Source organism: Arachis hypogaea, chromosome 2, assembly GCF_003086295.3.
Source record: "Arachis hypogaea cultivar Tifrunner chromosome 2, arahy.Tifrunner.gnm2.J5K5, whole genome shotgun sequence".
Taxonomy (NCBI): domain Eukaryota; kingdom Viridiplantae; phylum Streptophyta; class Magnoliopsida; order Fabales; family Fabaceae; genus Arachis; species Arachis hypogaea.
The window spans coordinates 100,137,576-100,161,860 of record NC_092037.1 but is presented as its reverse complement, the minus strand read 5'-3'; the positions used below and the strand labels follow the sequence as shown (position 1 = coordinate 100,161,860).

Sequence of the window (24,285 nt, the reverse complement as noted above, 5' to 3'; positions counted from 1 at the left end):
TTTCTTTTTTAAGTAGGTATCGAATAATGCTTGGTGTCATTAATGATTCTAACTGTGCATGTTATGTAGTCTTTGACAAGGAGGCAAAACAAGTTTTGGAAGAGAGCTGTGTAGAGATACTTGATCCACTCCTATTGGTAAGATCTAACCAATATTTATTTCTAAAAGCATTAGTGAAGATATTTTTATTGGTACTTTTTATATTATTTATTATTAATATATTATGTAATATCTTGCAGAAAGGAGATCTATCAGATACACCTACACTTTTACTCAACCTAATTGATAAGATCTTTCTCTTCATCGTTGAAGTTCAAATATATGATATTTCATATTTTTCACCTTCTTATAAAGTTAAGAAGATGACTAATAATGTGGATCTCATAAATAAATTCAAAGAGACTCACCCTATTCAAATTGTGAGTATATATAAGTGTACTTCTATTAAAAATTAATTTATTTTTTGCTTTCTTGGTCATTAGTAGTATCTAATTTATAAATAATAATTAATTATAATTTTAGGATATTGACTACACCGGTGGTTTGTTTCCAATTTCAAAGACATCCTCAATCATTAAAGGGGAGAAAGTAGAAGGTATTAAGATATTTGTTCAAAATTTTTTTTTGTTCTCTCAAAATTAGATCTTAATTTTATCAAAAAATATTAGTGAGATAAAATCAAAGGTTAGAAAGAAGTCTTTAATTTAACGTTGTTTTTTGTACAGAATTTATTGCTTCAATTCTCCGATGAAGTTGCGGCCAATGATGAATCTGAATTGTTGAAAAGTGTTATTACACCAACTAAGTGACTATCCTCGGAGTTGGAAGATTCGAAAGTGGAAGGAGATACCTTAACTTGCAAGAAGATCAAGATTGAGAAAGAAACTTAAGAATTTGGATGCACATGTTTTGGAATCTATTTTAGAGTCTATCTAATAGAATAATGCCAAGCATATGTTTGTTTTGGTGGAAACATTGTCTTTTCTTGAGTTGTTATTTTTTTTTGTTCTTTTCGATTTTTATGTTTGGAATTTAGAATTTTTTTAAATATAAATTGAAGTTATTTGGTTATTACTTGTGATTTTATTTTTAATTTGATTCTCACCGTTGATATTCTGATAATTTTTAATTTAATATTTAATGTCATAAAGTTATAAATTTCTTCTTTGAATTATTATTGATACAATTAAGTTAGTTATTAATTTTTAATGTGTACTTATTTAAAAAAATCTAATTATAATTTTTAATTAAAGTATTATGTTTATAATTTTAAATTTAAATTCAAATATATTTTTTTTGAATTTTTTCGTAAGTAATTGAATTTGAGAATATTTTTTAAAAATTTATATAATTTATAAGTTACTATGCTAATTACAAAGAATTATAATAAAATAAATAGAATTATCAATCTTATTAAGATGTGAAATTATTTATACTATTTAAAAAAAATGTAATACTGTTTAAATTTTAGAAAAAAGTATAATAAAGTTAATACTGTTTATGAATAGTCCATGAAGTAATTCGGGTATCACACATGAAGCATATAATAGTCCATGTCATCAGACAAGTCAACAACATCTTCAACAAACATTAAATAATATCTACCAGTTACTATGTTAATATGTTTTTATTACGTAAAGACCAAACATTTAACTTTTTAATTGGTCTATTAAAAACAATCATTGGTATATGCTAAATAATTATTATAGATTCATTGGAGTACACAAATCGAATTAGATTGCAAAGGGATGTAAGACTGAATAGGAAGACTATGCTACTTCAAAAGAGACATGGTAAGACAAGCATGATAGATTGTAATTATCACAAAGCTAAAATTTTACTTCTTTTATCTTTAATACTACCTTCATAATATATATTCATAATTCAGCTGATTCAAACATTTAACATATATTCATTTTTCTTTTTTTATAATATAAAATACTTGATATATTATCTCTAATGATTACAGGAGCAAGTACATTTAATTCAAATTTAGATACTAAAGAATTAGAAAAAGTGTGCATAGCTGAAAAAAAAGACACCTAATACAAAGAGAAACATTTTTGAAGGAATTGACTACAAATCTTTCAAAAAAATTTCAAGAAGTTGAGGATGTTACTGAAAATACGACTATTTTAGATGATTCTGTGCAAATTTAATACCCAGCCATATTCGATGTTGCTGAGAATACAGGTAATTTAAGAAGTAGCAATATCAGCACTTTATTATTTACTATTGTTATACTTTTTATAAACAAAAAATTATCGTTTAGTGTTCAAGTTTTAAAATTCAAACTAAGATATGGTTATATATTATAATTTTTGTATTTGAACATTAATTTATTGTAAAACTTAAATCTTGAGGTTGGCACAATGAAATTGTATTATATGATCTCATCTTTTTAATCTATAAATTGCATTCTTCGATAATCTTTTATAAATATTATTTTTATACTTAACATGGTGAAAGAAAGGTATATTTTTATATAAAGTATTTGTTGCAGATATAACTAAAACAATTTATTATCTTGGTGATTATTAGATGTGATAGATATTGGTGACCCAGAATTTTTTGTCGGCATTGCGACGCCATGATGTGGTATGAGGAGAGATCAGAGAAGTCTAAAACAGGATCCAATTTTGAGTTCTCAATATGTTGTATGCGAGGGAAGGTACAACTGCCGTTTTGAAGCACTTGATCGGACGCTCAGGAATCTTATGTCAGTTACCGATCAACATAAGACACATTAACCATTTGGTGGTAAGATTGTTGTTCTAGGAGGTGATTTCAGACAGATACTTCTGGTGATTCCGAAAGGAAGTAGACACAATATATTAGCATCCGTTATATATTAACTCATCCCATCTGTGGTCATTTTGTAAGGTTTTGAAACTGCATACGAATATGAGGCTTCTAATGTCTTCTTCGGATCAAGACGAAGGTGAAATGAAGATATTTACTAATTGGATACTTGATGTTGGAAATGGAAATATTGGCTCTGTTGTTGGTGATGAATCAGAAGTTGAAATTTCAGATGATCTATTGATTACAACTACTGATGATCCTCTCTCTCATTTGGTAGACTTTGCATATCCAAATTTGTTGCAAAACATGTCAGATTATAGGTATTTTCAGAGTAGAGCAATTCTTGCACCCACACTTAAGAGTGTCGAGAAGGTAAACGATTTTGTCTTGACAATCTTTCCAGGGATGGAAAAGGAGTATTTGAGCTCTGACACAACATGTCAAACTGATGAGAATGAAGATATAAAACAAGAGTGGTTCACACCAGAGTTTCTAAATAACATCAAATGTTCGGGACTACTCAATCACAAGTTGACTTTGAAGCCAGAAGTGGCTATAATGCTACTGCGAAACATAGACCAGACTTCAGGTTTATGCAACGAAACAAGATTAATAGTTAACAAACTTGGCAGCAACGTAATTGGAGTGACGGTAGTGACCGGTAAAAATATTGGAGATAAAGTGTACATTCCAAGAAGAAACTTGATTCCTTCAGATTCAGGATTGCCATTTAAGTTCCAACGGAGACAATTTTCATTAACAGTATACTTTGCAATGACCATTAACATGAGTCAGGATCAATCATTATCACATGTATGGCTTTATTTGCCAAAATCAGTGTTCACCCATGGACAACTTTATGTTGCTTTGTCAAGAGTTAAGAGTCGCAGTAGTCTCAGGGTTTTAATTCTAAACGAAGACGGCAATCCAAAGTCATCAACAACAAATGTCGTGTTCAAAGAGGTTTTTAATAATATTTAGGTAAGAATAATATTATTTTCATTTTAATAGCATGTTATGATTTACACTTTTGTACAAATCTTTACTATAGATATAACTAATTTATCTATAACTCTTTTTTCAAATTTGAAATGAAATGTGTAACAAGGAACACAACATCCAATGATTTTGTAATGAAGTTAGTAAGATACTAGGTTGTCGATAAATTTTTATTAGCTTTTTGATATAAAATTTAGGGTAAAATTAACATGCTATTATTACAGTTATATATGTTCTTATTTTTTTATCTTCCTCCTTATGGTTCAAGAATATTATAAACTTTAAACTCTTCTATTCATATTTTACTTTGAATAAAAATAAAATAACATATTTAACACGTTTATTATATAATGATGATGATAGTGTTATACTAAATTTAAAAAATATATGATTATAAAATATTATTTTTAATTTAACTTATCAAGTTTAAATATAAGTCCGTGCATCGCACGGGTTTAACACTAGTATATATAAAAGGGAGGACGAAATCACAAGAATCTAAAGATTCATTCTTGAGTTACGATGGTACGTTGGAGTTCGATGTCTAATCTAATTAGTTACACAGTAATCACTCTTTATTTTTAGGTTGAACATGCATTGAAAAATATTAAGAGTGATATTTGAATTATATTTACGAGATATGAAATACAAACGGAGAGGTGAAAATAAATTGGATCACGTATATCTAAAAAAATTAAAAAATATATATGATAAAATTAACTAGATTTAGAAATGTATTTTTAAAAAGATTTTAAATATTGAATTCTGATATAATTTTTATAAATATATTTAAAAATAAAATATTTTTATTTTAAAATTTGATAATTTTACTCTAGTCTTTTTTTATAATTTTTTTTAAATAACCGAAATTTAAAAAATTGAGAAGCTTAGAGATCAAATTTTGCATGAATTTTCTAAAATTATTAAAAATATTTATACAAAAATTTGATTTAAGTGTACAAATTATATTTCAAATAGAAAATTATTTTACTTATAAAAATGTAATTTTGTATATTTTTGTCACTTTAAAATTTTTTAAAAAATTGTTTGTCATTTATAATTTTTTTTAAATATTTTGTTCACAAAATAGTACCATTTTAATAATTTATTCCAAAATGTAACTAAACAAAGATATTTGCATTTACTGTTTTTTTTTTTACCAAAGATAAGGAGACTCGAATCTGCGATCTCTTAGATAAATATGAAGAGGCTATATTATTTGAGTTATAACTCATTGACTATTTGCATTCACTGTTTACTAACACCAAATATCAATATATTATAATGATATAATTTGCTGTCTTTGTTATTGTTATACGCAACGGTTTTTATAACAATTTCAAAGAACAGCTTAAAATTATAATTCGATAGGTAACAGTTTTATGCCGTTATTGCTTTGTTATTAATTTGGACAACGAATTAAAAATCATTGTATCTTTTTATTTGTATAATTATTTAAATAATATTAGAAAATTATTGCTTGATAAAAAAATTGTTATAATGATTATAAAATTATTTTTTAAAATAGTAAAAAAGAACAGTTTTATTTGTTGTTGTAACGTAATGAAAAATTGAACTTCAATAATAATATTATAAAAACTGTTGTCTAAGACTATCTAATAAAATGGTTTTAAAGTGTAGCATATTTTGACAACGTTTTTTATATGTATTATAAATTAAGTATTCTTAGGGAATGATTTTTATGCGTATCTTTTATATAATTATTTAAACAATATTAAAAAATCGTTGCTTAAAAAGAAATAATTGTAACGGTTATCAAATCGTTCTTTAAATTAGTCAAAGAGAACGGTTTTATTTTATTTCTATAAATAATAAAAAATTGAATTTTAATAGTAACACTATAAAAAATTATTGTCTAAATTCTTCTAAAAAACGATTTTAAAGCATTACAAATGTTGACATTGTTAAAGCTCATATTTATGGAGTTAATATTTTACCGGTCAAGATCTAGGTTTTCCTTCAACCTTTTTATCGTATAGATTTTAACATTATTTTTCAACCAAATCAGATCATCAAATTCAAAAGATTCAAATTCCTCCCACAAATTATGAAGTTCCTTAACAGCATCATCATTAATGTCCTTTACATCTTTATGACTTCTTAGAAAATGAAAAACCCTTCCTAAAGCCATGAATGACTTTTCAGTAAAATTTTCACTCCGGTTTCTTCTTTTTACTCCTTCAATAAGTTTAAGATGCTTAGAATACGCTTCCTCTAGGCCAATAGTTAGAACAAAATATTTTCTTACTTTGCATAAACCCTTGAAATCCACTAAATTGTTGTTGTTATTTTTTGTAATCAAAGGAATTATGCGATTATCATTAGTATGATGTTGATGGCCATCATTCTCAACACACACTTCAGCCACGATAGCATAAGAAATCCTCTATTAGATCATGAAACTCAGTTAAAGTTATAAACGATGAGTAACCAAAACCACTAAATTTTCATAGGATTTGACTTCTCTGAAGTTGTTCATTTACTTTAGAGAAAAAAGTATTGCAATCTAAGCCATTGATAATATAAATGGTTCTGATCATCCTAAATAAATAAATAATAAACAAATGCATTAAAAGAATCTTAAAAATCGTGCGAGTAGCAGCTTTTAAGACTGCGTGAGCTTTTCTTTTTATTTTATCTTCTTTCTATTTTATTTAGTTTTTTGTTTCTTTTTCTTCAATAAACACATAAAAATATGTCAATGAGTAATAGCTCAAATGGCATAAACTCCTCATACTCAATTAAGAGGTTGCGGGTTCGAGTCTCCTATCCTTCCAAAATTGCGCAAGACAACCAAAACTACCATCATACTTAAATTAAGCTAGTCGGCGGTCTTGGACGCTACCATCATACTTAAATTAAGCTAGTCAGCGGTCTTGGAAGCTGCTGCTCGCACAATTTCAAGATTTTTTTAATGTATTTATTTATTATTTATTTATTTAAGATGATCAGAATCATTTATATTATCAATGGCTTAGATTGCATTACTTTTCTCTAAAGTAAGTGAACAACTTTAAAGGAGTTAAATCCATTTTCATATTATCTCCAAATAAATGAAGTAAAAATTAAAAAAGTTGAATAATTTTGGACTGAATAGTATTATCTCCAAACATTTCTAAAATGACAATATTAAATATTAAAATAAATACGAAATAACCATAATATTTAAATAAAGTCAAACATATTAATGAAGTCCAAAAAAATTAAGCCAAACTTACTAGTCACACTTAATTTTTTTTTGTGTTGAAAAAAAGAAAAAGAAAAAGAGAAACAAAGAGCTAAGTTAAATCACGTTACAGTTGTTTCCGAGACCATTCCAGCACTTCCAACCACCCAGTTTCTTTCATGATCGCGCAAGACAACCAAAATCAACTGTACTGAATTGGAAAAGACCACCCAGTTTCTTTTATGATTGCGCAAGACAACCAAAACGAACTGTTTTGAATTGGAAAAGACGCTACCATCACAATTTAATCACACTTAAATTAAGCTAGTTGATTAGAAAATATTATAGTCGTAAGAAGCAATAACAGGATCTATTGTGAAAAAATAGTACCGAAAATAATTTGTTTTGTTGAAGAAAAAGAAAGAAAAAACTAAATAAAATAGAAAGAAGATAAAATAAAAAGAAAAACTCACGCGGTCTTGGAAGCTGCTTGTCACGGTAAATTTTAGAAGGTTAAATTTAACAGTGTTTGTATAATTTTCTGGAGTGTTTGAGAATGCTCTAGATGGTTCCGGAACGTTCTAGAATGTCCTAGAAGGTCCCGGAATACCCTAGAAGGTTCTAGAAGACTTTAGAAGAGCATGGAATATTCTAGAAGAGTATAGATGTATATAGAAGTATAAAGAGTGATATGGAACAATCTAGAAGTATTTAGAAAGTTGTGGTAGGATAGATATTTGTAAAGAAGGTTCTGGATGATTAATCTGGACCGTTAATTAGATTTAATCCTAACCATCCATTGAGGAGGTGGATGGCTATAAATAGGGGTAAGAGTTAGAGTTTGGGAGTGTGAATCATTTGTAACCACACTTGAGCAATAAAGTGTTCTTTCCACCAAGCTTCCTTTCTCTTGTGTTCTCTTGTGTTCTTAGCTTTCTTGCTAAGTATTGAGGGTTTGGCTGACTTGGTCTTAGCTCAAGAGGTTGAGTAAGTCCGAGTGCCGGCACGGTAGCGTTGGAGTGTGTCCAAGGCCGTGACAACTTGGTATCCGAGCAAGGTTCGAGAGGGAGCACAAGTGGTTTGTGGGTATGGCTTCAAATATCACCATGGAGCATGTTGAGTCACAAAGGGGAAGGGATACTATTCCTTCTCAATGGGGAGGCAAGAAGGTACGTTCTTCAAGTGAGCCTAGAGGTAAGGACTCTAACTTCTTAGAAGAAAGAGTTTCTATGTTGGAGAATGTTCTATCCTCTATGGATGAGCGTTTCCAAAGGATAGAACATGATAAGGAGACCCTCGAGGCTCACGTGTTAGGAGAACTAGATGCTTTCAAAGAAAGCATGCTCCAAATTGAAGAGAAGCTTGAGAATTCCTTGAAGCTATTTGAGGAAGTTCGAGTTTGGTTCGAGGAGGCAAAATCTCGACCAACCATTATAAGGGAGACAACAAAGATTGATCTCCCCAAGCCAAAGGAATTCAAGGGCGTAAGGGACGCTCGCGAGGTGGAGAACTTCCTATGGCAAATGGAGAGGTACTTCGAAGGCCAAGGGGTGGTCGAAGAAGCAATAAAGGTACGCACTGCAGCTCTCTACCTTTCTGATAATGCTACTTTGTGGTGGAGGAGAAAGTGCGTAGATATGGAGAAGGGTACTTGCAACATAACCACATGGGAAGATTTCAAAAGGGAGTTGAAAAGACAATTCTTCCCTGAAAATGTGGTTTATGAAGCAAGGAAGAAGTTGAGGGAGTTGAAGCACAAGAGTACAATTAGTGACTACGTAAAGGAGTTCACTACTCTCACGCTTCAAATCCCCAACTTAGCATCAGAGGATGCATTGTTCTTCTTCATTGATGGACTCCAACCTTGGGCAAAACAAGAACTACAAAGAAGGAATGTTAAGGATGTCGATGAGGCCATCGTGGTGGCCGAATCACTCACTGAGTATCATAGGGGAGACTCTAAACCCAAGTCTTCCTCCAAGCCTAGTTCTGCTAAAGGTGGGGGAGACAAGGGGAAGAGTTTCTCAATCAAGAAGGAAGGAACATACTCTTCAAAGAAAGAGTACGAGGAAAAGAAGAAGGCTTTCGTGCCCAAAGGAGGATGCTTCGTGTGCAAGGGACCACACCAAATGAAGGATTGTCCCAAGCTAGGGACTTTGGCATCTATCGCTGAGGAACGAGAAGCTCAAACTCAAGTAACTGAGTGTGTTGGATCTATCCAACACATAAATGCTGTGAAGGCCAAAGAGGCAAGCACTGCAGAAAAGAAAGGCTTGATGTATGTCAAAGCCTTTATAAATGAAAAACCCGTCATGGCTATGATCGACACTGGTGCTACACACAACTTCATCACGCCTGATGAAGCAAAGAGGCTTGGGTTGAAGATCACCGAAAAGAATGGCTGGTTCAAACCCGTGAATACCAAGGGTGAACCCCTTAAGGGAGTAGCAAAAGGGGTTGAGATGACTCTTGGTTCTTGGAAGGGCCTTGTGGATTTCTCAGTAGCACCCATGGACGATTTTAAAATAGTCATCGGGCTCGATTTGCAAAGGAAGGCAAATATAATACCTATGCCATACTACAATATAATATGTGTCATGGAGAAAGGGTCTCCATGCATGGTCCCTACAATCTCAAAGGCGGGAGGAATCTCGATGCTCTCGACCATGCAACTCAAGAAAGGTTTCAAGAAGGAGGAGATGATGTCTTTGGCTTTACTACAAGAGGAGTCAACAGCCAAAGGAGAAGATGTTCCCTATAAAATCAAGGAAGTCCTTGAAGAAAATAAGGGTGTGATACCTCTCGAGTTGCCAAAGCAGTTACCACCTAGAAGAAAGATGGATGACAACATTGAATTGGAGTTAGGAGCAAAACCACTTATCTCAAAACCATACAGGATGGGGGCTATTTCTATAGTTGAAGGAGATATTGTGCATACCATCAAGGAAGGGTTGCATCATGATCCATTAGCCAAGAAGTTGGTGGAGTTGGCTAGAGAAGGTAAGACCAAAAGATTTTGGTTAGAAAACGACCTTCTCTACACAAGAGGGAGAAGACTATACGTTCCTAAATGGGAAAATCTAAGAAGGAAGTTGGTAAGAGAATGCCACGACACCAAGTGGGCTGGTCACCAAGGTCAGCAAAGGACCTTAGCACTCATTGAATCTTCTTATTATTGGCCTCAAATGAGAGATGAAGTGGAGAGCTATGTGAAGACTTGTCTTGTGTGCCAACAAGACAAGATTGAAAATAAGACACCAAGTGGGTTGTTGGAACCTCTACCTCTATCAGAGCGACCGTGGGAAAGTGTTTCTCTAGATTTCATCTCTGCCTTACCGAAGTCCGAGGGGTTTGGATCTATTCTCGTGGTAGTGGATCGATTTTCGAAGTATGCTACATTTATACCCGCCCCTACTGACTGCACTGCAGAGGAGGCAGCACGACTATTCTTCAAGAATGTGGTGAAGTACTGGGGATTGCCTAAGAGCATCATTAGTGATCGAGATCCACGCTTCACAGGACGACTATGGACAGAGCTGTTTAAACTCCTTGGGTCGGAGCTTCATTTCTCAACAAGCTTCCATCCTCAAACCGATGGGCAGACTGAGAGAGTGAATGCCTTACTTGAGTGTTACTTGAGGCATTTTGTAAGCGCTAATCAGAAGGATTGGACAAAACTCCTAGACATTGCCCAATTCTCATACAATCTGCAAAGGAGTGAGTCTACAGGGAAGAGCCCATTCGAGATTGTGACTGGACAACAGCCGCTTACACCTCACTCTCTTTCTTCTTCCTACTCAGGGAAGAGCCCTGGAGCTTATCATATGATTAAGTCATGGGAAGAACAAGCAGATGTCACTCGTTCTTACCTCGACAAAGCTGCCAAGAGGATGAAGAAATGGGCAGATAAGAAGAGGAGGCATGCAAGCTATCAAGTGGGAGACAAGGTAATGATCAAACTTCTTCCACAACAATTCAAAGCCTTTCGCAAGGTTCATAAAGGCTTAATCCGCAAATACGAAGGGCCATTTGAGATCATTGGACGTGTTGGGGAGGTTGCTTACAAAGTACAACTTCCTCCCTCTATGAAGATTCACCCGGTCTTCCATGTGAGTATGCTTAAACCATATCACGAAGACCAAGACGAACTGAGTAGAGGTAACTCGAGTCGTGCTCCGCCTGTGGTGATTAGATCCTTCGATAAAGAAATCGAAGAGATCTTAGCTAATCGCGTTGTGAGACGAAGAGGGGTACCACCAAGTATTCAATATTTGATCAAGTGGAAAGGGCTCCCGATAACTGAAGCTAGTTGGGAAGCTCGTGAAGATCTGTGGCAATTTCAAGAACACCTAGAGCGCTATCATGAACAGAACGCGACGAGGACGTCTGCGCATTAGGTGGGGGAGAATGTCACGGTAAATTTTAGAAGGTTAAATTTAACAGTGTTTGTATAATTTTCTGGAGTGTTTGAGAATGCTCTAGATGGTTCCGGAACGTTCTAGAATGTCCTAGAAGGTCCCGGAATACCCTAGAAGGTTCTAGAAGACTTTAGAAGAGTATGGAATATTCTAGAAGAGTATAGATGTATATAGAAGTATAAAGAGTGATATGGAACAATCTAGAAGTATTTAGAAAGTTGTGGTAGGATAGATATTTGTAAAGAAGGTTCTGGATGATTAATCTGGACCGTTAATTAGATTTAATCCTAACCATCCATTGAGGAGGTGGATGGCTATAAATAGGGGTAAGAGTTAGAGTTTGGGAGTGTGAATCATTTGTAACCACACTTGAGCAATAAAGTGTTCTTTCCACCAAGCTTCCTTTCTCTTGTGTTCTCTTGTGTTCTTAGCTTTCTTGCTAAGTATTGAGGGTTTGGCTGACTTGGTCTTAGCTCAAGAGGTTGAGTAAGTCCGAGTGCCGGCACGGTAGCGTTGGAGTGTGTCAAAGGCCGTGACATGCTGCTCGCACAATTTTTAAGATTCTTTTAATGTATTTATTTATTATTTATTTATTTAAGATAATCAGAACCATTTATATTATCAATGGCTTAGATTGCGTTACTTTTCTCTCTAAAGTAAATGAACAACTTCGGAGGAGTTAAATCCATTTTCATATTATCTCCAAATAAATGAAGTAAAAATTAAAAAAGTTGAATAATTTTGGACCGAATAGTATTATCTTCAAACATTTCTAAAATGGCAATATTAAATATTAAAGTAAATACGAAATAACCATAACATTTAAATAAAGTCAAACATATTAATGAAGTCCAAAAAAATTAAGCGAAACTTACTAATCACACTTAACTTTTTTTGTGTTGAAAAAAAAGAAAAGAAAAAGAGAAACAAAGAGCCTAAGTTAAATCACTTGTTTTCGAGACCATTCCAGCACTTCCAACCACCAAGTTTCTTTCATGATCGCGCCAACCAAAACCAGCTGTACTGAATTGGAAAAGACCACCCAGTTTTTTTATGATTGTGCAAGACAACCAAAACCAGCTGTACTGAATTGAAAAAGACGCTACCATCACAAATTAATCACACTTAAATTAAGCTAGTTGATTAGAAAATATTATAGTCGTAAGAAGCAATAACAGGATCTATTGTGAAAAAATAGTATCGAAAATAATTTTTTTTGTTGAAGAAAAAGAAAAAAAACTAAATAAAATAGAAAGAAGATGAAATAAAAAGAAAAACTCACGCGGTCTTGGAAGCTGCTGCTCGCACAATTTTCAAGATTCTTTTAATGTATTTATTTATTATTTATTTATTTAAGTTGATCAGAACCATTTATATTATCAATGGCTTAGATTGCGTTACTTTTCTCTCTAAAATAAATGAACAACTTTAGAGGAGTTAAATCCATTTTCATATTATCTCCAAATAAATGAAGTAAAAATTAAAAACGTTGAATAATTTTGGACTGAATAGTATTATCTCCAAACATTTCTAAATTGACAATATTAAATATTAAAGTAAATACGAAATAACCATAACATTTAAATAAAGTCAAACATATTAACGAAGTCCAAACAAATTAAGCGAAACATACTAATCACACTTAATTTTTTTTTGTGCTGAAAAAAAAAAAGAAACAAAGAGCCTAAGTTAAATCACGTTACACTTATTTTCGAGACCATTCCAGCACTTTCAACCACCCAGTTTCTTTCATGATCGCGCAAGACAACCAAAACCAGCTGTACTGAATTGGAAAAGACCACCCAGTTTCTTTTATGATTGCGCAAGACAACCAAAACCAGCTGTACTATCACACTTAAATTAAGCTAGTCGATTAGAAAATATTATAGTCGTAAGAAGCAATAACAGAATCTATTGTGAAAAAATAGTACCGAAAATAATTTTTTTTGTTGAAGAAAAAGAAAGAAAAAACTAAATAAAATAGAAAGAAGATGAAATAAAAAGAAAAACTCATGCGCGGTCTTGAAAGCTGCTGCTCGCACAATTTTTAAGATTCTTTTAATGTATTTATTTATTATTTATTTATTTAAGATGATCAGAACCATTTATATTATTAATGGCTTAGATTGCGTTACTTTTTTCTCTAAAGTAAATGAATAACTTCAGAAAAGTTAAATCCATTTTCATATTATCTCCAAATAAATGAAGTAAAAATTAAAAACGTTGAATAATTTTGGACTGAATAGTATTATCTCCAAATATTTCTAAAATGACAATATTAAATATTAAAGTAAATACGAAATAACCATAACATTTAAATAAAGTCAAACATATTAATAAAGTCCAAAAAATTAAGCCAAACATACTAATCACACTTAATTTTTTTTTGTGCTGAAAAAACAAAAAAAAAAGAGAAACAAAGAGCCTAAGTTTAATCACGTTACACTTGTTTCCGAGACCATTCCAGCACTTCCAACTACCCAGTTTCTTTCATGATCGCGCAAGACAACCAAAACCAGCTGTACTGAATTGGAAAAGACCACTCAGTTTTTTTTATGATTGTGCAAGACAACTAAAACCAACTGTACTGAATTGGAAAAGACGCTACCATCACAATTTAATCACACTTAAATTAAGCTAGTCGATTAGAAAATATTATAGTCGCAAGAAGCAATAACAGGATCTACGCGCATTTTTCTTCATTTTTTCCATCATATATTTTTTAACACCATTTTCCAATAAAGTGAAATCATCAAATTCAAAAGAATTAAGTTGCTCCCACAAATCCTGAAGCGCCTCACAAGTATCATCATCCATGTCCTTTACTTCTTTATGACTCTTTAAAAAATGTAGAACTCTTCCCAAAGTCGTAAACCATCTTTCAGTAAAATTTTCACTCCAATTTCTCTTTTTCACTCCTCTAATAAGTTCAGGATGTTTAGAACACGCTTCCTCCAATAGTTAAACAAAATCTTTTCGTACTTTGCATAAACTCTTGAAATCCACTAAGTTGCTGTTGTTATTTCTTGTAACCAAAAGCATTATGTGATTATCATTAGGATGTCGATGACCATCATTTTCAACACAAACTTCAGCCTGGATAGTACATATATCATTCACAAGAATCCTTTGTTAGGATCATGAAACTCAGTTAAAGTTATAAACGATGCGAAACCAGAGCCATCATGTTTTCCACTGCCGAATTCATATGTACCCTCTGCAAAATCATATACTAAATTGAAATTATGTAATAATAACAATCAAATTCATAAAACTAATAATAATACAAAATATTTAATTCTGGTACTCGTCGTGCATGCTTGTGATTCTTAAAAAATAAGGTATGTTTGATTTGAGTTTTTATTTTTATTATCTTTTGTTTGTATAATTTGTGAATAAAAAGAAAAATAATTTAGTTTAAAATTTTTACTTTTTTATTTTTTTAGAAATTCAAAAACTAAAAAAAAAATACACAGACCAAACAATCAATAAACCAAATGAAATGAGAGTAACCAAACTCCATTATAAATAAATTACATGTATAAAAAAAAAATCTAATTTGAGAGTGTAGAAAAAAAAATACCTAGTGTTTTATCTTTATCAGCGTAGTAATAATTTTTTATCCTCAACTTGTATTTAGCAGTTTTACTCCAATTATCGGTTGTCGTCGGTAAAGAAGAACTATCACCATCATAAGTCAAATATATTGATAAGTAGTTCTTTTTAACTTCCTCGTGTGGATACAGAAGAATTCGCCTAAAATCAAATCCAAATATATATATATATATATATATATATATATATATAATTATTTATATATATACAGATGAGTTTATTAAATTGCAGGTATATATAATTATATACCATGGATGATCCCCTGTAAAAAATGTATTTGAGTATTTGGGTTCGCGGCTTAATTCAGAGAAGTTCCAAACGATCCATATATACTTCACAGTTGTAGAGATTTTTGTTTCAACTCTTCCTTCTTGAATAAATTTCTTCCCTTCCTCCGAAACTGAAAGTGATATTAAAGTAGGAATTATTACAAAAAAAGAAAGGAAAGGCTTATGCTAAGAAATATAGTAGATAATTAGGTAAATGATTTTATGGTCCAAAATTATATTACTTTAATTTTAATTAATATCATTTAAGTTTTATCAATCTCTTTTTTATTTATATTAAAATAGAAATTTAGGTGTAGTAATTTTTTTTTATATAGTTAAATCAATTATTTAACTGTTTTCAGCTATAACTTCATATACACATAATTTTTCACCTTATATTAAGTATTAAAATAAATAAATCAGAATGGAAACAAAAAATACAGTTAAAATTTTAAATTTGACTTGGCACACAGCAATGCTACTTTTATTTAAAAAAATAAATGAAACTTTTTTATATATGTGAAATTTAGATCCTCTTTTAAATTTTAAATTTTTACTTTAGAAAATAAATTAGTGTAATTTCTCACTTTTAAATATTTTTTCTCATATTTTTTCTTAATCCTAATTATGAAATAAATAGTGAAATTATATTTTATCTTTTAAAATAAAATCTAAAATTTAGAGTATCTAAATCTATATATTTGTTATAGGAATATTCACAGCTACTTATATTTTAATTGATAATATTAAAAATATTAAATAAAAATTCAAAAATTAGTATAAATACATGTGCAAGAGAAATTTAAGATAATAACTGACAATGCAAAAATCCATATACGTTTGACCCAAATTATTTTAATAACAAAAAGGAATATTTTTTATAATCGTAAAAAACCAACTCAATCCCATATATATATATATATATATATCTGAAACAAGGGGATGAAATAAATAATAGTAAAATATCAAACATTAAACATTAAAGTAAATTAGTCAACAAAAAAAACAAACATTGAAGTAGATTAAAATAAATCTGATCCTACAATATATCAAAAAATTAAAAGCCCCTGCAATAGTAGTAAATAAATTAAACCATAGCATACTTTTTATTTTGTGATTTTTTTAATATTTTTTATATTTAATTTTATTCAAATTTATTTTTAATATTTTAAAATTATTTTTGGACATTAATTTTATGTAAGACGTTAATGACATAATTAAAATTTTTTAAAGATAATAATGTTAACACAAATAAAAATATGTTTAAAATAAAATTGAATAAATTAACAATATTAAAAATAAAATTAAATAAATTAGAGATAAAAAATATATTTTACTTTTTTTTTTCACTATCTAACCCAAATAATCAAATCTTATTCTTTACTATAAATAAAACCGATGAAACTAGTTAATAAACTCTACTAAGGTCTCGGAGTAGAAGTAATCAAACCTTTATCTGATGGAAAGTTCTATGGTGTGGATAGGTAAAAAAATCCACACATGTGGATAATATGTGGCAAACCTCATACGTTAACACGTTTTGCTTGACATAGTGAGAAGTTTAGTTGATGGGACAGTTAAACAGGAAGTTGCAGTGGGTTTGCAGCGGTACTGTACAGTGCAGCAAAGTTAATAAGTTTAATTAGATGATAATTTTTTTGGCATATTGGGACTATTGGGCAAGTTTAATTTTTTTCTGTCTATGTGGCCAGGAGTGGGTTTTGGGCTTGGATGTTGTTGATAAAAGTTAGGGAAATATAACATTAAAAAGGAAGTGGGCTAAGCTTATTTAACTGCCAAAAATCTTTTGGGGCCGGTGATATGTGGAAGACCGTCGAATTAAAAACCATTAAGAAACTTACCAAAAAAAAAACTATTAAGAACTATCGAACCGAACCGGAAAATCGAACCGGATATAAACGAAACGGTTCAGAGAAGACGACGTCGTTTCATTACTTTAAAAGGGGGAAAAGGGATTGCACGCGTTATCCCCCCTTCTCCAATTCTTTCCTGAAGAAAATTGCTACTTTCACTATCCTCCGACGCAGTAAGCAAACCATAGCCTCCCGCAGAACTTGTCGCCGTCAGCGGGAGTGGTCAACTGCACCCGCCGTTCGTCGCACCCAAGGAATTCCGCTGTGGTGCTCTGATGCCTATCCCTGTATCCTCCGCGTCTGCTGCTCGCCTGTCCGACCTGTGCTAGGCAGCTCGCGGATCCGTTAGGCAGTGAGTGGTCTGCATGGTGGTTCCTGCACGCAGTCCGTGCCTGTACTTTTCGATTCTGCCTGCAAGTGTCACCCGAGTGTCGTCGCAGTTACTGCGTTCTCGTGTTTCGGCTATCTTGTCGCTGCCCGCAGAAGGAAGTCGCGGGAAATCCTGATTGCTTGCGTTTGGAGGGGAGGTCGCGGAGTCGCAGTCGCCCGTTGGTGAGTCTCTGCACCATGCCTACTCTGTTTCGTATTGTTCAGATTTACCTTCTCGTCGTATATATGTATGTTGCTGAAAATGTATTCAATAAATTTGCCATGTTGCGGAAGTATTGTTGCGATAAATCGGGACTTTACTAGGGTTTGTTAAATTTGTTGCTGTAGGTTGAATTTGTTACTTCCCAATTAGAGAACCAGAACTTAATGCTCAGTCAGTGTTTGGTTGATTGGCGTAGAACACTGATTGTATTTGATTGTGAATTCTAAATTCAGAACCATTAAATTTTAAATTTGCACTGCCTATGTAACTTATTCACTGTTAGTTCATTTTTTTTTGTTGTTGTTAATCATTGTGACGAGGGTGGTTAATATTGGGTTGAAAAGTGTTGAATATTTAATAATGTTTCGTTGTTCATAGCTTGTGTTCTTGTTAAATAATTTGCAATTCATGATCTTTTGATTTATGATACGCTTCATCTGTTTAATTTCACACTGGTTCTAGCATTTGAAATAAGTTTATGATAATTGCGATGCAATAATCTGCTTGGATAGGTGATGTAATTATTGAGTTCAATAGGTTGAGTTTTTTTGTTCTTGTTATTAGTAAGACATGGATACTATTTTTACTGCATTCAGAACCTTAAAATTTTAAATTTGCACTACCTATGCAACTTATTCACTGTTCGTTCATTACTTTTTGTAGTTGTTAATAATTGTGATAACCGTAATTAAAATTTGGCTGAAAAGTGTTGAAAGTTTAATCATGTTTCGTTGTTGATAACTTGTGTTGTTGTTAAATAATTTGCAATACGTGATCTTTTGATTATTATACAAAAGCATAATCATTTGTCTTGGCATATACAAAAGCATCAATGTTCAGGGTATCAGCGGAGTACAACACAATTGAATGAGACAAATAATAAACAAGACATAATCATAAAAATAATACACAGAATTAAATTTAAAAAAATGGGAGTTTGATCACAAAAGCATTGAAGGAATCTTATCAAACACTGTATACACTTCATTCGCTAATACAAGAAATACCTAAGACAACTTAATCAATCACTCCGTCCCCACCCCGACCTCTAAAAGGAGATTGTGCAATACCCGAGAAGGAGACGACCAATGAGGGGAGCAACGACCAGCCGACGCACGGACTGTGGCAGGCTGAGATCATTACTCAACATATCAGCCACAAACCAAACACTAATACCAGATGCATTTTTGTATTATTCAAGAGAAAACAGAAGGGTACCTGCTACACATGCATACTTTCATGGAGATTAGTAATTACCTAAGTAGCTAACTCTACGAAATTTACAAGAGTTTCAATTTGCCAAGTCAAAACAGCACAAATACCTCTAATTCTCAACATCTAGTTTCATGGCTGAACTATATGTGTGAAATATTGAATCTGGTTTGGATGGCCTGGGCAACTAGTCAACAAAATATATGAAGTTACCTAGTTTTGGATTAAAAATCTGGTTTTGGGCTTGCAGGACCAAAAGGAGTGCAGAGATGATCAATCAAGAACTGGAACTAGTTTCTGTTAGTGGAAGGTTCTAGGTCTGATGTGATTTCTTGAGTGCAGGAACTTACCACAGCACATATCTAACCCATTCATGTCACAGAAGGAGCAATCGCTCACTTATCAGTCACAATAAAACTAGCAGGGGCGATTCAGCACCTTACTCACAGCACACACAGTGTATAAGGTTAAAATCCTTTATCAATCTATAGTCTAAGAACATTTCAGTCAGTTGAGCAATTCTACCACAAGCTTTATACACTTCAAAGGTAATTTATTTTCACCATTTAACCTATATTAAGCATTTCAGTTCTACCTAATAGCATGCAGAAATTTAAAGAAGTTTCAGAAGCTTACCACAATGCATATGTATATTTAAGATGCAAAAACTGAGTAGTGTCATCAATTATTCTAATTAAATAACAACAGTTTTCCAACCATGCTAAGTACCTTTACAGCAGCCTACAAATAATCATAATGCAATCCATGATTACTCTCAAAACTTAGAAACCATAAATAAAATTAAAACAGCCTCAGGTCCATAAATACAAGAACTGAGTAAGCAACAGCCCCATTTAGAATCATAAGAAACTAGAACAGAATCTGGTCCATATACACAAGAACTCAAGTAGCACAATTCAGTCCCAGTAAAACAAAAATCCAGCAAACACATGAGAAAAAACACATACAGAGAGAAGGGGACGATAATTCGTGAAGCCTAACCCACAATACACATGATGCATTTCAATTCTGACTTAAACAACATGCAACCAATTAAACAGTTTTAAAAATGCAGAACCACGTAACATTATTAAATCAGTTACACATTTACCCACTTCACAATCAGATTTAAAGCTCTAAATTCATGCTGTACTATCCATTCATCATCTCTCAATAACACAATTAAATTCAAACAGAGTTTCAGATGGAAAAAGGGAATCCTAACCTACAATTACTCCTAATGCAGCCTAATGCTTCCTGCAACTGCAGCAACCCTCATGCACATTCATGAATACTTTCATAACTCATAAACCAGGTCCGAACTCGATCTTAGTATCCACTACTTGGCTGTTGCTGCCGCAGGAATTTGATAAAATAAAATTTCTCTACAGTTACCACCTGCTTCAGGCCTAAAGGCTGTGACAAGGGAGAATCTGCAACACTTGAAGGGCCTTGAGGTCTGAGTTCATGGCCTAACATCTATACTTGATTGTAGGACTAACACAAGGACTATGAGGTCTGTACTAGACACTAACTTGGACAACTAAGGAACTAGAGACACACTTCTTGAAGTTCTAGAAGCCACAACAGATTCTACTAAAGTAAGTTAGTTTTGGGTCTATGCCCAAGTTTTAGAATCTAGAATTGTTTTTAGGAACCTCGTTTGCTTTGTCTAGAACAGCCAGCAAAACAAAGTATGAGCCCCAAAATCATCAATCAGCACCTAATTCGATCATTACTTAACACTAATTACATTTCACAGCCAGCAACATTTGAATTCTCATCCTAGAGTTTCAGAAGATTATTCAGAAAATTAAAAGGAAGCAGAAGCTATGACCCCTACCTGAACAAAAGTGAAACGGTGAAACCCAAGCACCTAGAAGAAGAAATTTGGAGAAGCACCTGAAGCAACAGGGCCGAGCAAGGGCAATACAGAGAAGCAAGTTACTGCCAAGCCAAATCATCAAATCCAAAAGCCTTTACTTCTTTCCATAAAACTTGTAGTTCCTTGCAAGCTTCATCATTCATATCCTTTACCTTCTTAGTCTTAAGAAAATGTAACACTCTTCCCAATGCCATGAATCCCCACTTGGTGAACATAGAACTATGATCGTTTTTCTTATGACATTCAATGAGTGATGGATGCTTTTGACAAAGCTTCCTCTACCAATTGAATAAAACCCTTTTCCGTTGTGTTCTTCACTAAATCTTCATAATCATGAAAACATGATTTTAGTAGGGAATCCACAACAGTAGTTCTCCCAGCTCCATGATCTAATTGGTTCCGATGATGTGACGATTCCTCATTGATGGAGAATTCCGCAACAATTATAAAAGTATCATCCAAAATTAAACTCTTTATTTGAGCCGAAGACATTTTCCAAATGAAAATATATGCTGCATCATCAGCATCTCTATTGAATTGTATATGTCAACACTTATTTGATGAAATATATTATTAACAAAAAAAACTACATATATATCATAATAAATGTATTAAGTTGTATTCATCAAATGTAACGAGCCAATGCTGCAACCATATACACGTATTATAAATTTTTATAAATGTTAAAATAAATTTACTAATTTAAAATTGGAAGCTAATAGTAAAACAATCTTAAATCTTAATCTACGTAATTATTATTTTTTATTTTATTTTATTCAATTTCAAATTATATTTGAGACGAAATTCTATTGTGTTGATTAACTCATAAATTAAACAAGGCTTAGTTCAATTATGAACCATTATTCTAATAAAAAGCATAGATACCTATTGATTTTGTGAGTGTGTTAATCCTCTGATTAACAAGAGACAACTTAAAATTTGCAGTGACGTTGTGTCCTTGAATCAAATCAAGAGAATAATCAACAAAATTCAAGCAAATGCCCACAAGGTCCTCATCTATATACACAATAATACGCCTAAAAGTAATTCCAAAATTATAAAAATGATCAAAATTTATCACTGGGCACATACACAATAATATAATAATATAGTGTTTTTATATAACATTGAAATGGGTATTCATAATTATTTTGAGAGTACCATGTGTAGCAACCAACAATAAAATATTCCGCCTCAGTCTCCAGCTTGGAGAAATTGTTGATGGTCCATGTGAATTTCTCAAACTCCTCATTCATGGTTTCATGATTCAACATTTCCACAGCCTTCCAATAATTGTTACAGAACAACTGAAATATTTTTATAAAATAGTAGTAGGTTAGTGAAATCTTCGGGACTTTGATTTTTATAAAATGGTCAACATACACTTGGACATTTTATTTTTATAAGAAGGGTTTAACTAATATACGTCTTTAGTGCACACGATAAAATTACCAATTAAAAATATTTTTATAGAAAATAATACAAAATTTAAATTTTAATTTCAATGCATTTATTGTATATTTATTAAAATAAATTATCTAAAATTTTCTATTACTAGCAACCTTAATTTATACAAGATTAAGTAAACCCTTACAAGAATAAGAAATTAGGAAATTAATGTTATTTATTAACAGAGTATGAAGGAAAAACGTACCAAGTTGAAATAAAGGTAGAGTGCAAGGAAACAGAAAGTAGATGAATATTGAAATTCATATTCAGATTCATACTTATATAAATCGGAGGACGAAATCAAACGAGTCCAAAAGGGTCATTCTTGAGTTATGATGGTACATTGGTATCGATGCGTTAATCTAATTCGTTGCACAGTAATCACTCTCTTTTTTGGTTGAACATGCATTGGAAAATGTTAACAATAATAATGTTAAGAGTCATACGTCTATTTGAATTATGTTTACCAGACATGAAATAGACAAAAATAAATTGGATAATGTATATCCAAAAAAAATTTAAAATTATGATAAAATTAACTAGATTTAGAAATGTATTTTCAAAAGATTTTAAATATTTAATTTTGATATGATCTTTATAAATATAATTAAAAATATAATATTTTTATTTTAAAATTTGATTATTTTACTTTAATTTTGTTTTTGTAATTTTATATTGTAAATAAATGAAATTAAAAAATGAGAAGTTTAGAGATTAAATTTTACATGAATTTTTTAAAATTATTCAAAATATTTATACAAAAATTTGATTGAAATGTACAAATCATATTTTAAATAAAAAAAATTTTTACCTATAAAAATGTAATTTTTTATATTTTTGTCATCTGTAATTTTTTAAAAATATTTTGTCCACGAATCTTTTAGTACCATTTTAATAATTTACTCAAAAACGTAACTAAACAAAGGCATTTATATTTACTGTTTACTAATATCAAATATCAATATATGATAATGACATAATCTCATGTCCTTGTTATTATTAACAATTTGAAAATTATTGTATCTTTTAATTTTTATAATTATTTAAATAACATTAGAAAAAAAATTTACTAAAGATAGAGAAATTCAAACACCTAATCCCTTAGATAAGTATAAAAAGATTATGCTATTTTAACTATAATTCATTGGCAATATTAAAAAATTATTGGTTGATAAAAAAATATTATTGTATAATTATAAAATCATTTTTTAGAATAGTCAAATAAAACAGTTTTATTTGTTGCTATAAGCAGGAATGATCCAAAAATTTTAATATAGAGGGGCTAAATTTTAGATAATTTTATTTTTTTCATAAAGATAATCAACATATAGTTATTAGAGTTAATTTTTTTAAAAAATTATTAAAATATATATATATATTATTATAATTTTTTTCATAATTTTATTTTTAATATGATAATTACATAAAAGAAATATAATAATATCAATAATACATTATAAAATTTAAAAATACTAATAATTTATAGCATGTTTAGTTAAAAATTATCACATATTTTATTAATTAAAATTAATTCTTTTAAAAATTTTAAAAAATTTGAAAATAAATTATTAATTATTAATTATTTGAAAGACATCGTACCTTTATAGAATACAATATATAAGATATCTTTATAAAATTTTTTCTTTTAACAATGTAAATTTAGAAGAAAAATGAATATTTTTTATAAAAAAATAATATCTAAAATATATCATGTGATTACCAAAATATAATTACATAAGTCAATATTAATATAATAATATAAAAGTTAAATATATTAATATAAAAAATACAATGATTTTTTTAAATAAATATAGAGATTACTATATAAAAAATAATTTGAAAGATATAAAGACTTGACGAGGGTATGATATTAAATTAGTTAAGTAAAAAATATTAGTAAATTAAACAATTAAGACATAAATCCATCACATAATAAAAAATAATACATACAAATCTATTAAACACATATCTCGTATATAA

At 30.9% G+C, this 24,285-nt stretch overlaps 1 long non-coding RNA gene across 3 annotated transcripts; it reads left to right on the top strand.

Moving 5' to 3' along the window:
- The first annotated feature begins 17,283 nt into the window (after positions 1 to 17,283).
- LOC112756932 (uncharacterized) lies at positions 17,284 to 21,173 on the top strand. 3 transcript variants are annotated; one of them, XR_011874734.1, is made up of 5 exons: positions 17,284 to 17,719; positions 19,222 to 19,519; positions 20,168 to 20,286; positions 20,363 to 20,572; positions 20,734 to 21,173. It is a non-coding gene; the product is annotated as an uncharacterized lncRNA (long non-coding RNA). The 3 variants fall into 3 exon arrangements; XR_011874733.1 differs by having other exon boundaries at positions 17,285 to 17,719; positions 20,218 to 20,286; XR_003179397.3 differs by lacking the exons at positions 19,222 to 19,519; positions 20,168 to 20,286; positions 20,363 to 20,572; positions 20,734 to 21,173 and adding an exon at positions 17,885 to 18,134.
- The last annotated feature ends 3,112 nt before the right edge of the window (positions 21,174 to 24,285 follow it).